Source organism: Sorex araneus, chromosome 6, assembly GCF_027595985.1.
Source record: "Sorex araneus isolate mSorAra2 chromosome 6, mSorAra2.pri, whole genome shotgun sequence".
NCBI lineage: Eukaryota > Metazoa > Chordata > Mammalia > Eulipotyphla > Soricidae > Sorex > Sorex araneus.
The window spans coordinates 144415672-144430642 of NC_073307.1; the positions used below are offsets into that span (position 1 = coordinate 144415672).

General features: G+C 37.5%; 1 pseudogene; it reads left to right on the plus strand.

The window, feature by feature from the left end:
- LOC129405555 (uncharacterized) overlaps positions 1–14971 on the plus strand; it is a 244320-nt pseudogene that overhangs the window by 10828 nt on the left and 218521 nt on the right.

Genomic DNA, 14971 nt, shown 5'->3' on the forward strand with positions numbered 1-14971 from the left:
GAGCCCTTTGCTTTTTCCTCTTTCCCTCTAATGACATCTTTTTCACTAAGATCAGTTTCTTGCCAGTTCATTTGCTTCAGTAATCCACATTTCATACTCCATTCCATGTATAATAAAATCAGCTGATGGAAGGGACCACTATGACAAGGATAGTTGGAAATGATCACTCTGGATAAGACCGTAGTGTTTAAAGTAAAGGAACAAACATGATAACCTCCCAGTATCTGTATTGCAATAAACCATAGTCCCCAAAAAGGTGGAGGGAAAGGGAAGGAGAGAGAGAGAGAAAGAAAGAGAAAGAGAACGAGAGAGAAAGAGAGAGAGAGTGCCTGCCATAGAGGCAGGCTGGGAGGCAGGGATGGCAGGAAGGAAACTGGGCACACTGGTGGTGGGAAATGTATCCTGGTGGAGGGACGGGTGTTGGAACATTGTATGACTAAAATCTGATCATGAACAGCTTTGTTTTAACTGTGTATTTCACAATGATTCATTTTTAAATAAATTAATTAAGTTTAAAAAGTACAATAAATTCATCTGATAATTGCTTTCTATTCCCTTACTTTTTTCACTTAGTATACTCACCTCGAAAAGATTAGGGGATCAAATTTCATTAGCCAAAGATGGGACCCTTTGCACATCAAGTACAAAAATTTCAATTATTTTAAACACATCATATACCTTTAAATGCATGGTATTATGTGCACTTAATGAATTATATGCATTTAGATGCAGTTCTGGGTTAGCACTGAAAATCCTACATCCTGTGAAATCCCTCAGTCCCAGGCAAATTAGATCAATTGGCCACATGGTCCATAAAAATATTGCCAAGATCAAAGGCTCATACAGAGGCTTAGATGGGTCAGAGAGATTATAAAAGCTAACCTACCAATTGGTTGAAAGCCAAGTTTTCTTATGACTATTGCAGAGGATTTACTAATATTTAACTGTATTGATGATACTCTCATTTTTTTCTTTTTGTCATACCCAGCAGTACTCAGGGATCATTCCTAGTGGGCTCAGGGGACCATACGGGGTGCCAGGGATCAAACTTGGGTCAACCATGTACAAGGTAAGTGTCCCACCTGATGTACTATCGCTCTGCTCCCCAACAGTACTCTTTATCTTACTTATTAAAGATCTATACTGAGGGATGGAGAGAGAGCACATGGTAAATGTGCTTGCTTTGCATGTAGCCAAGCCAGGTTCAACCCCCAGCACTGCATATTGTCCTCTAAGCACCACCCAAAGTGATCCCTGAGCACAAAGCTAGGAGTAAGCCCTGACCACAGCTGGTTATAGCCCCAAAACAAAAATAATATATTGATATTAAATATCAATATATAATATGATATAAGTAAACATGTGTTCATAAATACATATAGATATCTACTAACATGTGGTATATAATCCTTTTCTATGTATTTGTATTTTGAAGACTCAAATGTAAACAAATTAAAATTTCCTCTGAGTACACTTCAAAAAAACTCACTTCAGAGAGGTATAAGATTACATGTCTTTTTAAAACAAGATAGTTTAAAGACCTTGGAAGCATATAATATGTAATAAATATGTTTGTCTCCAATAATTGATAAGGTTCATTTTTTAATAATCTATAGAATTCCCATAATAATTTTTAGATAAAAATTATATTTTTAAATATTCAATACAATCATTACATTAAAATAAGTTAACCTATATTATGCAAAATTAGCATAATTTTGTCATTTTTGTGTGTTGAGTTCCATTAAAATTTTTTAATTTATTATAGTTTAGCTCTGCTGTGCAGGTGGAGTAGCTTGCCAGGCTCTCTGAGAGGGACAGAGGAATCGAACCCAGGCCTGGCAAGCTACCTGTGGCATATTTGATATGCCAAAAACAGTAACAACAAGTCTCATAATGGAGACGTTACTGGTGCACACTCGAGCAAATCAATGAGCAATGGGATGACAGTGATACAGTGATAGTTTAGCTCATAAGTTCACAGTAGTATTGTTTATGTTTTTGATGTGTTTTATTACCTCTTTTTAGGTCTCTAATGAAAAAAATTGTTTCTAATGATTGAGAATCTAAATGCCAGGGACCAGAAGGATAGTACAAAGGGAACAACGCTTGCCTTCATATAGAAGACCTGGATTCAATCCCAGCACCCACTCCAGTACCCTGAACTGAGCACCTAAGCACAGAGCCAGTAGTAATCCCTGAGCTCTATCATATGAGCCCAAAAACAAGCAAACATACAAAAACCAAAAAATAGAATCTAAATGTCAAGCATCGCATAAACTCTTACAAATAATGTCTCATTGACTCTTCATGCCAGCCATATGATATAAATACTATTTTATTATCACTTACAGATTAGAAATTTACCAAATTCTATGGTAAACTTACTTTCTTTGAGTGACCCACCTCCTAAATGGCTGAGCATAGGTGAAAAAATAGATCTATATTTCTCAAAAACTTTTCCTCTTCATGATTGCATAATAATAATATCTCTTAGTTACACTCCACAAAAAAAATTACAAACATCAAAAATCAAGTATTAAACACAGGGTCTTAAATTCTTCCATCCTATTCAGGTTTGAGAAATGTTTGTGCTTTAGATAGCCTCAACTATAAAACATAACTCAAGATTATTATTCTTCAAGCAACCAAATCATGGTCTAGACTGGCCAATATCAATTTAGCTGTGCTTTATGGAAGAATCGAAGCAAGGGTCTGTATAGCCTATAAATCCAATTGGTGTTTGTCTTATAAAAGCCCAAAGATTATATGGAAAAGTACCAAGGTTTTATAACTCATGGCATATAAACAACCACAGAATTTCAAACTTCCCAATAGGGAAAAACAACAACAAAAGTGAGAATAGACAGCAAAGTTTGTAATGGATCCTATAAAGTCACTCATCAAGATATTTTAATGGTGATTGGGACATCTCTGTATACTTCAAGGCAGAAAGGTAAGCAAGGAAATCCCTTTCAAATGCCTGACTGACAGCCAAGAATGCAGTTTCTAAAATGCAGCCTTCAGAAGAATCAATAAAGTACCCCCACAGCAAAGCTAAGTAGAGACCATCAGTAAGTAGTAAAGAAAATCAAACTCTGAGCCTAGGGCTCAGTCGAGGCTCTACTACACCAAGTTATAGTTGTGGATAAATTCACAGAGAAAAGAGGCACAAAACATGATTAAAATAATTATTAAAAACAGTACATAGATATTACATTTATTTGACAAATATGTCAATAAGAATCACCTAGTTTAATGTAGAAGTATGCAGACTGTGAAGAAAAATAGATTCAAGACTACATCATAGTTCTTCCAGCTAATAATAATAAGCAATTATTACTACTGAAGCATTTATTAATTGCTTGGTTAATGCCATTCACTATTTTAAAAAAGTATTCAATATATGCTCTCAGAAAAGTCACATAGGTTGTGATTTTAAATCCAGGTCTGGCTGACTTTAAAATCTGCATGCCAGGGGCTGGAGCACTAGCACAGTGGGTAGGGCGTTTGCCTTGCATGCAGCCAACCCGGGTTCGATTCCCAGCATCCCATATGGTCCCCCAAGTACCACCAGGACTAATTGCTGAGTGCAGAGCCAAGAGTAATCTCTGTGTATCCCTGGGTGTGACCCAAAAAGCAAAGCAAAAGAGAATATCAACCAATCTCAACTAACAAGAACATAATAATAAAATCTGTGGAGATGTTACTAGCGCCCGCAACAGGATGACAAGTGATACAATAAAATCTGTATACCAGAGCACCATCTTACAGATAGATGTCTGGGATCTTTATTGCTTCCTAAGAGACTGGATTCTTTCTCTTCATGTTTTCCAGTCATTCCCTTCCCACAGGCTTACTAGATATGATAATTTGTGGAAATTCTCTGAAGCCTCAATTTCTTCATCTCCCATGACACAAAAAAGATAGTTGACTCATTAGATTGTTGAAATAATTATATGAAATCATAGTCCTACTCTGGGCTCATTGTACGGTGGGATTGCAGAAGTGTTAGTTTATGCTGTAGATAATTGTACCAGCTAATGATGAGAAAATCAAGAATTTAAGATTTGTCAAACCTCAGCCCTTGCCTTTTAAAATGCTTATAATATATTAGGAAGATGCAGTACAGCAGGCAAAGGCACTTGCCTTGCATACAGCTGACCCAAGTTGAATCCTTAGCTCAGCATACGGTCCCTCAACCACCAACACGAATGAACCCTGAGCAGAAAGGCATAAGCCCTAAAAAACAGCTAGGTGGGGCTCCCCCCAAATAAGATAACATAACAAAATTCTTACAATACATTTCACAATATTCATGACAGGAAACAATATTTTAACATTTCTAGACATAACATTAGGGCAAAATTCTAGGCTAGAAGCTATAATGATTTGATGCTATAACACGTTTCCTTTGTCTTCAGGTCATTAGCTGTATAAATCATGTCCCTTATCTGGAAAGACCTTCCAAATTTTTGCTCTAAAACAAGTGGGAATGCACCCAGACTCCTGGCATCACTTACCATCAAATCATTCAGTCATTTCTCTTCTCAGAGTCAGGAAAGGCAACCTCCCCTGACCTCTCCATACTTCTTGAAGTCCTGGCAGCCATACTCCCCTCCCATCACCACCACCATGTAAGCTCATCTACCGGCCTTGTTCCAGAAACTCAGAAATAAATCTCAAAAGAGATCAACTGGCTGTAAAAATAACTTGGATACCTGTTCCCAACTGGGACTTCAAGGGCGATGTCAGGAGAGGGGTGGGCCAACTCCTGCCCTACCAAAGCCCTGGCAGCCACACCCATGCCACAAAGCCACCACCATGGCTTCAGACACTGTCACTGTCACTGTCACTCCATTGCTCATCGATTTGCTCAAGCAAGCACCAGTAATGTCTCCATTGTGAGACTTTTTGTTATTGTTTTTGGCATATCAAATATGCCACGAGGAGCTTGTCAGGCTCTACCGTGTGGGCTAGATACTCTCGGTAGCTTGCCGGGCTCTCCAAAAGGGGCAGAGGAATCGAATCTAGGTTGGCCGTGTGCAAGGCAAACGCCCTACCCACTGTTATCGCTCCAGCCTTCAGACTGGCAAGTTAAATATTCTTGATTTTCTGGAGTCATGTGGTACCACCAAACTCGACAATACTGACATCTCCATAGTTCCACACCATTTTGAACAGGGTGTAATGTAAAAGCCAACCAATCTCAACTAACAAGAACATAGGAGGCTTTACTTGCAACAAAAACTTAGTAAACACTCAGGCAGCCTTTGACTTTGAGTCTGTTTGCTCTGTGTGGTGAGATGTGTTTCTTACAGGCAGCAGAATGTTGGGTTCAATTTTCTAATCCATCCTGCCACTCTGTGTCTTTTAAATGGTCTTCTAATTTAACCCATTGACATTGAGAGAGATTATTGTTACGGGGTTTTGTCCCATTTTTCTGCTTACAGTAATTCAATGGAATTTAAATTTTTTAAAAAAAAAAAACTCAGACAAGGACTTAATGTCCCCATGGTGAGATGCAACAATTTTCACAAATTTTCTTCTACTGAAATATTTTTCAATCATACTGTTACCCAGATGAGTGGTAGCAAGCAGTGTAAAAGAAATTACTGTCAGCCTGCTATGGGGACAGACTTTAGGGGTGGTTGGGAAAATGAAGACAATGGTGGAGGGTGACTGGTGGTGGGATTGGTGTTGGAATATTGAATGCCTGTAGCAAATCATCATAATAACTTTGTAAAATAAGTCACTGTCATCCCGTTGCTCATCGATTTGTTTGAGCAGGCACCAGTAACGTCTCTCATTGAGAGACTTATTGTTACTGTTTTTGGCATATCCAATACGCACGGGTAGCTTGCCAGGCCCTGCCTCGCGGGCTCGATACTCTTGGTAGCTTGCCGGGCTCTCCGAGAGGGGTGGAGGAATCGTACAGGGGTTGGCCGCATGAAAGGCGAACGCCCACCGGCTGTGCTATTGTGTGGGGTGTGCAGGGGGGAAATGCATATCTTTCAGTCATTCCCTACAACAAATCAGATCCTACTCGAGTTTTAAAATGGCTATAGCAGAAGTTTTAAAATGCAATGTGTCCCTATTCTTGTGACAAGAGAATCATAACCCACCATTATCAATAATGGCTAAAATGGCAAGACCACCTAATTATTTTTCATGATTTTTATAATACAATATTTATTATGTATTATATATTATTTAATAATATAATAATATTATTTTCATGATTTTATATAATATTTATATAATATAGCATATAATTTTTAAAATAGGAGGCTGGAGAGAGAGCACAGCAGGTAGAGTTGCCTTGCACACGATCGACCCGGGTTCAATTCATCCATCCCTCTCGGAGAGCCCAGCAAGTTACTGAGAGTATCCCACCCTCATGACAGAGCCTGGCAAGTTCCCTGTGGCATATTCAATATGCCAAAAACGGTAACAAAAATTCTCACAATGGAGACGTTATTGGTGCCTGCTCAAGCAAATTGATGAGCAATGGGATGACAGCGATGACAGTGATTTTTATAATTAAAAACATTGTCACTCTGCCCACTAGAAATTGTTCAGCTACAAATGTCCAATATAGGTGTCATGCCAGAAAATTAAGTTGAGAATTACTGATCTGTTAAGTCAGCAGTTTGAGAGGAAAAATAGAAAGGAATTTTTTCCTAATCCAGGTGATATATTTGCATAATATTATGTAGTATTTTAATCTGTTAATTCATATCATTACATAAAACCCAATTAACTGCATATTCAGGTTATCAATTCTGTTGCAAGCATTATTCTCATACTATCTTTTCTCTTATACCCACTGTACTTCTGAGTCTTTTCCTCCAAACCCCAGATAAAGATGATTTAATTATTTTAGCTATATCACACATAATTAGAAAATAAACTTCTAGTGTTCTAAAACTATAATACTTTTATATAAATAAAAATAATTTTTATTTCCAGAAAATGAAATTGCTAAAAATCACATTTACATTTATTCATCTGAATATTAAACGCCAACCATTTGCCTGACCCTCTAAGAAATATTTACAAAGCTAGAAAAAGATTCATTTAATGAAGACCCTGCCTTTTGGGAATTTAATCTAGTTTTGAAAATAAGACATATTTACCAAAACTAAATTATATGCCTTGAAGGCTAAGCGATAGTCCAGTTGGTAGAATGCTAGCCCTACATGCAGCCTACCTGGATTAGATCCCTAGCATCCCATATGTTCCCTCCAACAATTTCAGGAGTAATTCCTGAGTGCAAAACCAGAAGTAACCCCTGAGCATCGCTGGTTGTGGCCCAAAAAACAAAACAAAACAAAAAATAAAATTATATGACATATGAAAATATATTAGAGCACAATACAGTGGATAAAAGTTACAGTTTGGGGTTCTGACATCGTGAAGTTCAATTTTGGCTCTAACACGTCAGTTGTGTCCTGAGAGGGAGGTGGGGAGAGCTGTCATGGTACTGGCATGTTCTGGATCAGGATGGTTGATTGTAGGAGTTGTGGATGTTACAGTTGTATGAACACAGCAGATTGTAGAGGTTATGAACCTCTACAAAGTGCTGCCAAATCCCACATGGGTGGGTGGAGGTGGCAGGGGTGGGGGGAAGGTGGATAATTCAATAAAATTGAGGTTATTAAGAAGGACTTTGTGGAGAACATGATGATCCTAGCCTGAAAGGATGGGTAATTAAGGACATAAGGAGGAAAACCAGAAAAGGGGGGCACTGCAGCAAAATAAACATCAAGTGTAAAAGCGAAGTAACAGAGGTGCAAGATGTTCTAGAAACACATGTAACTGAATCTAAAGGACAGAGAAAGAAATAAGGATGGATAGAAAGGTGCAGGTCCTATTATGGGGAATTTTAACCTTTGTACAATCTAAGGGATATAGACACTAAATAGCATGGACATTCACAAGAAGGCCAGAAACACTTCTTAAGGAAAAAGTAATCTTTGTGAGTAAAGCATAGGTCCCAGAACAGGGTGATATGTTTGAAAAATTTCTATTACTACTTATCATGGAAAAGTCAATATCTCTACAGTGTATTCCATGTTGGAATCGTGTCTGCTATCTGTCAATACAGCAAAGAAAAATGAGTTCTGGAAACCAGAAATATAAGTTGAGGGGAAACGTGCTTATTGATGCTTAGTTTAATTTATTGCTGCTGCTTCAAGGACCTGACAAAAAGAAAAGGCAAACTTAGAGGAAAATTGCAAGGGTAGTAAAATGGTTCTAACAATTTTAAGAAAATATCAAAATGCTTTATTCTCTCAAAGTGTCAAGACACAAAGTTAGATTACTATGGAAGCTTGCCCTTCAAGGATTTAAAGAATTGAAAGGAATTTATTAAATCAAATGCAAAGGCCACCAAACCAGGGTTTCCCAAAAGCAGTTGTTTACTTGTTCATATGGCAGCAAAATTAAATTTAAATTATTTTAGGGGAAAAGAGAAAAATTCTCAGATATCACAAAGCATTGCAGTTACTTATGACTCAATGTTATCTTTTGATTATATTACCTAGCACACTTTCAGCTACAAGACAAAAATTTACTTAAAATGCTTAAGTTTCAATTATTTCACATAATGACAAAGCCTAGGAACTTATACATAAACAATCCAGGTACTCAAATGGTGCCAACCCACTTTTACCGTCACTCAACATTGTTCTCACCTGAATTGGCTACATTCTTTTCTTAAGATTATTTCTAAAGCAATTTCAGTTTATACTGTTCTTATAATGTAGATTCACGTCCAATTAAAATATTCTAGCTATTAGTCCACATATCAATTTTTATAGAATGAAAATTCTTGATTAATCATGTTTAAAACATTCTTATGGGCTGGAGCGATAGCACAGCGGGCAGGGCATTTGCCTTGCTGACCCATGTTTGATTCCCAGCATCCCATATGGTCCCTTGATCACCACCAGGAGTTATTCCTCAGTGCAGAGCCAGGAGTTAACCCCTGTGCATTGCCGGGTGTGACCCAAAAAGAAAAAAAAAAACACATTCTTATAATCAATTTTATAGTCCACCAGAAAGACTCCAGTCTTCCCGAGTTTACTTTTAAAGGTAACAACCTGACAACAAGGTATCATACCAACACTGAAAACTCAGAAATTAATATAAAAGTATTTGTTTCTTGTTCAAGAATGAATTCCTATGTTGGACAGGAAAACTCTGTTCTGTGAATTGTACTTTATACATACTGGTAAAGAAAAAGATTTTTGAGCAGGAAAAATGAAATGGTATGGTCTTTTATCTTTGTTTTACAAATAAGGATGTGAAAAAAGAACCTATGTTTACTCTTCTTGCTCAAAGAACTAGTGTTCTAGATACACCCAAATTAGCAAACTACTCACTATGTATCTCAGTTATAGCTCTCATGTTATCTGAAGTTACTAAGCTCCATTTGCAAAATGAAGGCAAAAACTACGTTATCCACCTGATCCTAATTTATATATCAAAACACATATGTGTATATGTATATATAGTGTATCACTATAAAATTACTTTATATCGCAAAAATATAAATTTGAAGCTACAACAGAGTGAGATCAAGGGAGTGAAAATTCTGTAGGATTCAGACCCTTGCCTATTTGGATATTAAAAATGACAATGATACTATTCTCTCACTAGGCAGAAATACCATTCCCTACGCCTACATCTTGACATATGAATATGATGGATATGGCATTAAAATAATGGAGTGAGGAGTTATTGCAATTCTAAAGCTTATGTAATATTATGAAATTCCTGTTTCTGAATTAGGCTTGGATTAGGAACCATAACCATAAGATCTAAGATTTTGTTTTCAATAGATATAGATATATAGATACGATTTATCTTGACTCCCAATATATGATTACCCATAAAAACAGGAAGAGCTCCTAATACTCAATAAGCCAGGTATCTTAACCAGTATATTCTGCTTACCTGCATAAAGCATCAGTAAGGTTAAACATCAGTAAATGGTAGCATTAAGCAGTAAGCGTCAGTAAAATGGTTAAGAAAGGAAAAAAATAGAGAAGGAAGAGAAGCACAGTGAAGGAAAAGGAAAGAGGGAACTGGAAAAAGGAAAAAGGGAAAAGAGGGAAGGGTGAAGATTTTGCGTGGAAGAATTGGGCACTTAGGATCAAACCCAGGGCCTCCTACATACAAAGCAATTACTGTTCCCTGGCCTGCATCACTGACTCCAGCCCCATCATAAGATTTTTAAATGGTTGTAAAAGTTTATTGCAATGTTTACCACATACATATAGAGAGAGATTTTGTGTGTTTGATAGAGAGACGCCCATTTTCCCTTTGCTATAATCAAAATGCGTTTCCCTGTACCCTAGAAAACTGCTTTTAGAAACCCTACCAATCAACTGCTTTCAGCAATCTTTCCCATTAGGGATCAAAGGTGGTTGTGGGGCAATAAAAGGGCCCATTAAATACAATCTTTTCTGTTGGCAACTATTTTGCACAGATGACATTCCCATGTATGCTTATTATGGAGACAAGTCAGTGGAGAAAAAGTTTTCTTATGATAACTACCCCAGTGAAACTTAAGTACCAGTCAGGGGAAGTTAAATGCTGTAACAACTCTCAAGTGGAAGTGACTAAAATTGGGAATTAGTCATCGCATCCAATGTAGGCTAGTTGTGGGAAAATGGGTCAGTCAATCTCTTGAGTTTCTTCTATTTGTGGGTCCACAGATCTCTAAGTTTTCAGAATCCTTTTAGTGTAGATAAATTGGAGACAGAGAATAGATAACCAGGCCAGCCCTAGCACAGCCTGGAATCTGCCTATATTGTATTGGCCAGAACTCGGTCCAATGGAATCACCTACTGCAAGGAAGCCTGGGTTTGACTTAGCTGTGCTCCCGAGAAAAAGGAAAGTTATTTTATGAACAGCCATTCAATCTTGCACAGAAACCACACACTACCTCGCCCTACTTTTTCCATCACAAATTCCATTACATTTCTGTGACTTCCAATACTGACCACTATTTTTTATCATCTTGATGATGGCAAAAGTCACCAGGGAGGATTTCATTGTCTGGCAATAAAGAGGCTAGGGCAGCCCCTCCATCATCCAACTCCCAAGTGAGCCGAAATGTTCAGTAGATCAATAAAGAAAAGTCGTGACCAAAGTGAGCATCCTATGTCAACCCAGCAGTAGCTCCTGACCCGTGATTACTTCTTCAAGAGGTGTGGGGGATATTCTAGAAAATACCAAACTCATACTTGTGACTGAAAAACAAAACTCAGAGGCACAGAAAGTCACCTTGAATTCTGCTGTGTTCAAATCAGATTATATACTTTCTAATCAATCTATTTAATTTCCCCTCTTTCAAACAATTAGGTCTCATTTATTAATTTTGTTTCTGGTTACTCTACTCAGAGTTTCCCAAAGGGCTGGGGACTGCCCTATGAAAAGTGAAGAAACAATCCAACGGGGACCATGGTAACCTCAGTGCAAATGAAGAGCATTTTCTGTTTGCTGGCTTAAAGAACGGAGATTCCAAGAGGATACTGATTTTTTTCCTGGAAAAAAGGGGGGTTGGCCAAATAAGTTAGGGAACCTCTACTCTAATTGCTGGTCCACCTATACCATCTTAGAATAAGGAGAATCATAAGCATTTAAGAAACCAGCTTTAGCCTGGAATGCAGAGCCTTTCGCAAGAGTTTACCTGAGCTACTGTTCAGGGGAACTATAACACAGGAGTAAGAGGGGAGAAAAGTGAAATAGAGAAGGGGGAAGAACTAAATGCATTAGCAAGCCAGCCACAAAGAAGTACAACTAATTTCCATCTTCTAATGTTTTGTGCCCCCTTAAGGCATTACCTGTTCATTTTCTTTCTTTCTTTTTTTTTAACAATACTATCTATTTGAAAGTAACTTAGAAAGTAGATATCCAAAGTTCTCTTTATACAAGAAGAAAACAAGTGCATTAGTGTGGAATTAGATGTTAAACAAAATTTCTTGAAATCGCATGCAATGTGTACCTATATCAATATACATGAAAGCTTGTAACTATCTCACAGTGATTCAAAAAAAAATTTTTTAATGAAAAATACATAAAAGAAAGATAAAGAAATAATTCACTACTTCTTTTATTTGCTCTTCATAACTAAAGTTTTTTAAGTGTCAACTATGTACCCACAATTTTAGGCTATACAAATGCATCTATGCATTTATAAATTGAATAATATAATCATCTTGTATATTTGTGGATGAGAATAGTTTAAGTAGGTATATTATGGGGAGATTAATGTCAATCCTTTGCTGTCTTCTTATCCTCCTCACCATTCTAAATTTCAAGCCTTCAAGTTTCATATCTCTTCTCTAAATATGCCTACTCCTTGGATGATTTCACAAAATTTCATGGTTTTTGAAAGTCATGAGTTTCAGTTGCTTCTATAATTTCTATGTCTAGCTCAGACCTTCCTACCAGAATTTGTATTGACTTCAGTAGCCTGATGTCTATAGGCTAAATATATGCCCAAACTAAGTTTTCACACTTTTTCCACTGAGCAAATTCTTTCCACATTCTTCCCTCTTTAACTTATAGTAATCCAACCCTCCAAAGTGTTCAATACCAAATACAAGAGAGATGCAGACACTCTCCATTTAGGTAACCGTTCTGAAGATTCTGCCAATATTACATTCAAATTAGCATCCAACTACTTCCTACTACAATCATTACCGCAATCTCCCTGAATCAAACCACTTTCCACTCTCACCTGGATTATAACAACTGTCTCACTAATTACTTCACTGCTTCCAAATTGACCAAAATTCTTTCCAGAAGACTACTACCTTGGGGCCTTTGAACTTGAAGTTTCTCTTCCTGAATATGCTTCTCTAAATTATCAGTATGACTTAATTTCTTACTTCCTTCTGACATGTCGATTTACATACAGCATCATATAAAACAACTCATCTCTCTTAGGATTCCTTAATCCTTTATCATACTTTTCCCTCTGTGATAGGTTCAATATTTTACATACAACAGTGTTCTTACTTATTTCACTCCACACATGGTTAAGCTTGTCTAAAATCACTTGTATATTTCCAACATTTAGAAGCATCCATGACACACGATGATTTAATAATAAAAACCTATGTACAACTTAATGCATGAGTGGTCTTAAAAGCCAGTAACAATTTCTTCTTTTTGTAAGGTAATCAGCATTGCTGGGAAAATACGTTGATAATTATTTGGGAATGCCTAGAAGAGCTCTAGGGACCTGAAGAGCTGAGGCAACAAAGAATAATACCATGCGATAATTTTTTGAATTGGGTTTTTTCCTTGCAGGAAATGGAAGGTAAACAAAGGAACAGATAAGCTGGAGAGCAGAGGAAAACTAATAAAATGGCATGAATATAAGGACCAAGTAATATAAAGAAATGCTTAGGGGGGAAAATTCTACAAGGTGAAAAAAATCTATTATAAACAGAGCTATCTAATATTCTCTCTCTTTTTATTGAATCACAGTGAGATACACAGTTACTAAGAAACACAGTTACAGAGTTGTTTATGATCGGGTTTCGGTCATATAATGTTCCAACAACCATCCCTTCACCATTGTATGTTTCCCACCGTCAATGTCCCAACATCTGAGTCACTTTTCTTCTCTCTCTCCTCTCCCTCCCTCTCTCTCTCCCTCCCCACTCCTTTGCTTTGGGGCATTACAATTTGCAATACAGATATTGAAAGGTAATCATATATCTCTTTTGGGAAGCTATGTTGTTTAACTTACATTTTTAATGCATAAATCTGTTCATTATATAGGTGTGGGTATGTGTGTAAATATAAACAACTCTCAGGACTGAGCTCCTCCAACTGGGAAGACGGAGAGAGTCAAGCCAGAGCATAGCATCTAGAAGTACAGTCCAAAGACCAGAATCTGAGTTCTGATGCCCTCCCTTTTGAACAATACATGCCTGGGCATGGCTCCAAGCTTTGGTTTTCCCAACTGTATACAACAGCTATAAATGGCTAAACTCACTGGAGAGGCATACAGTCACATCCCTTCTATTAGCTTAATGGGCAATAAAGCCAGTATCTCCCGCTTGAAGCTCCTCATTACGATGAATTATTCAAGAAACTAAAGGACTCGGAAACCCATAAAAAGGGATTTTCTTGAGGGGGTAGAAAATGAAGTCTCAATCAACAGGTCTGCTGTGGTTTCCTTGTTGGAGCCCATTCTGTGGATCCGTTACTGCAATGTGTCTGCACCAGATTTTAGCACAGCTTGCAGAGACCCAGGCATCAGGCTCAGCCAACAATGCCCTGAAACTTGGACTGCTACTAATTATAGGCCTAATTTTTGGCATGCGGAGTTCCCAAATAAATTCACTTTCCGGGAAACCAGCAAGCCCCAGAAATACTGAATCACACTCGATTCTTGGTTCTTTGCCTCTAGGACCTAGAACCACCCACTCACTTTCTTAGGGAAAAAAAAACAAACCTAGAAAAAAGAGATTTTTCTCTGATGTCCTTAAAACTGCAACCTGAGTGTCCAAGAACAGATGAATGGATGAAGAAACTACAGCACATCTACACAACGGAATACTATGAAGCTTTAGGAAAAATGAAGTCGTGAAATGTGCCTATAAAAGGATGGACATGGAGAGTATCATGCTGAACGAAATGAGTCAGAAGGAGAGGGACAGATATAGAATGACTGCATTCATTTATGATATATATATATATTAGGAGACCAATATCTTTGGCATCCTCCAAACAGATGTTAGGAGGACTAGTGAATGGTTGGAACTAACCACTGGTGTGTGGGGGGTGGGACGGAGGGGGTGCAACAGAGGGTAGGTAAGATAGAGACCAAGAGAAGAGACCAGTATGACAGTAATATCTAGGAATGATCACACTGGACAAGATCTGAGGGTTAAAAGTAGATAAAAGGATATTCTTGATAACCTTTCAGTATCAGTAT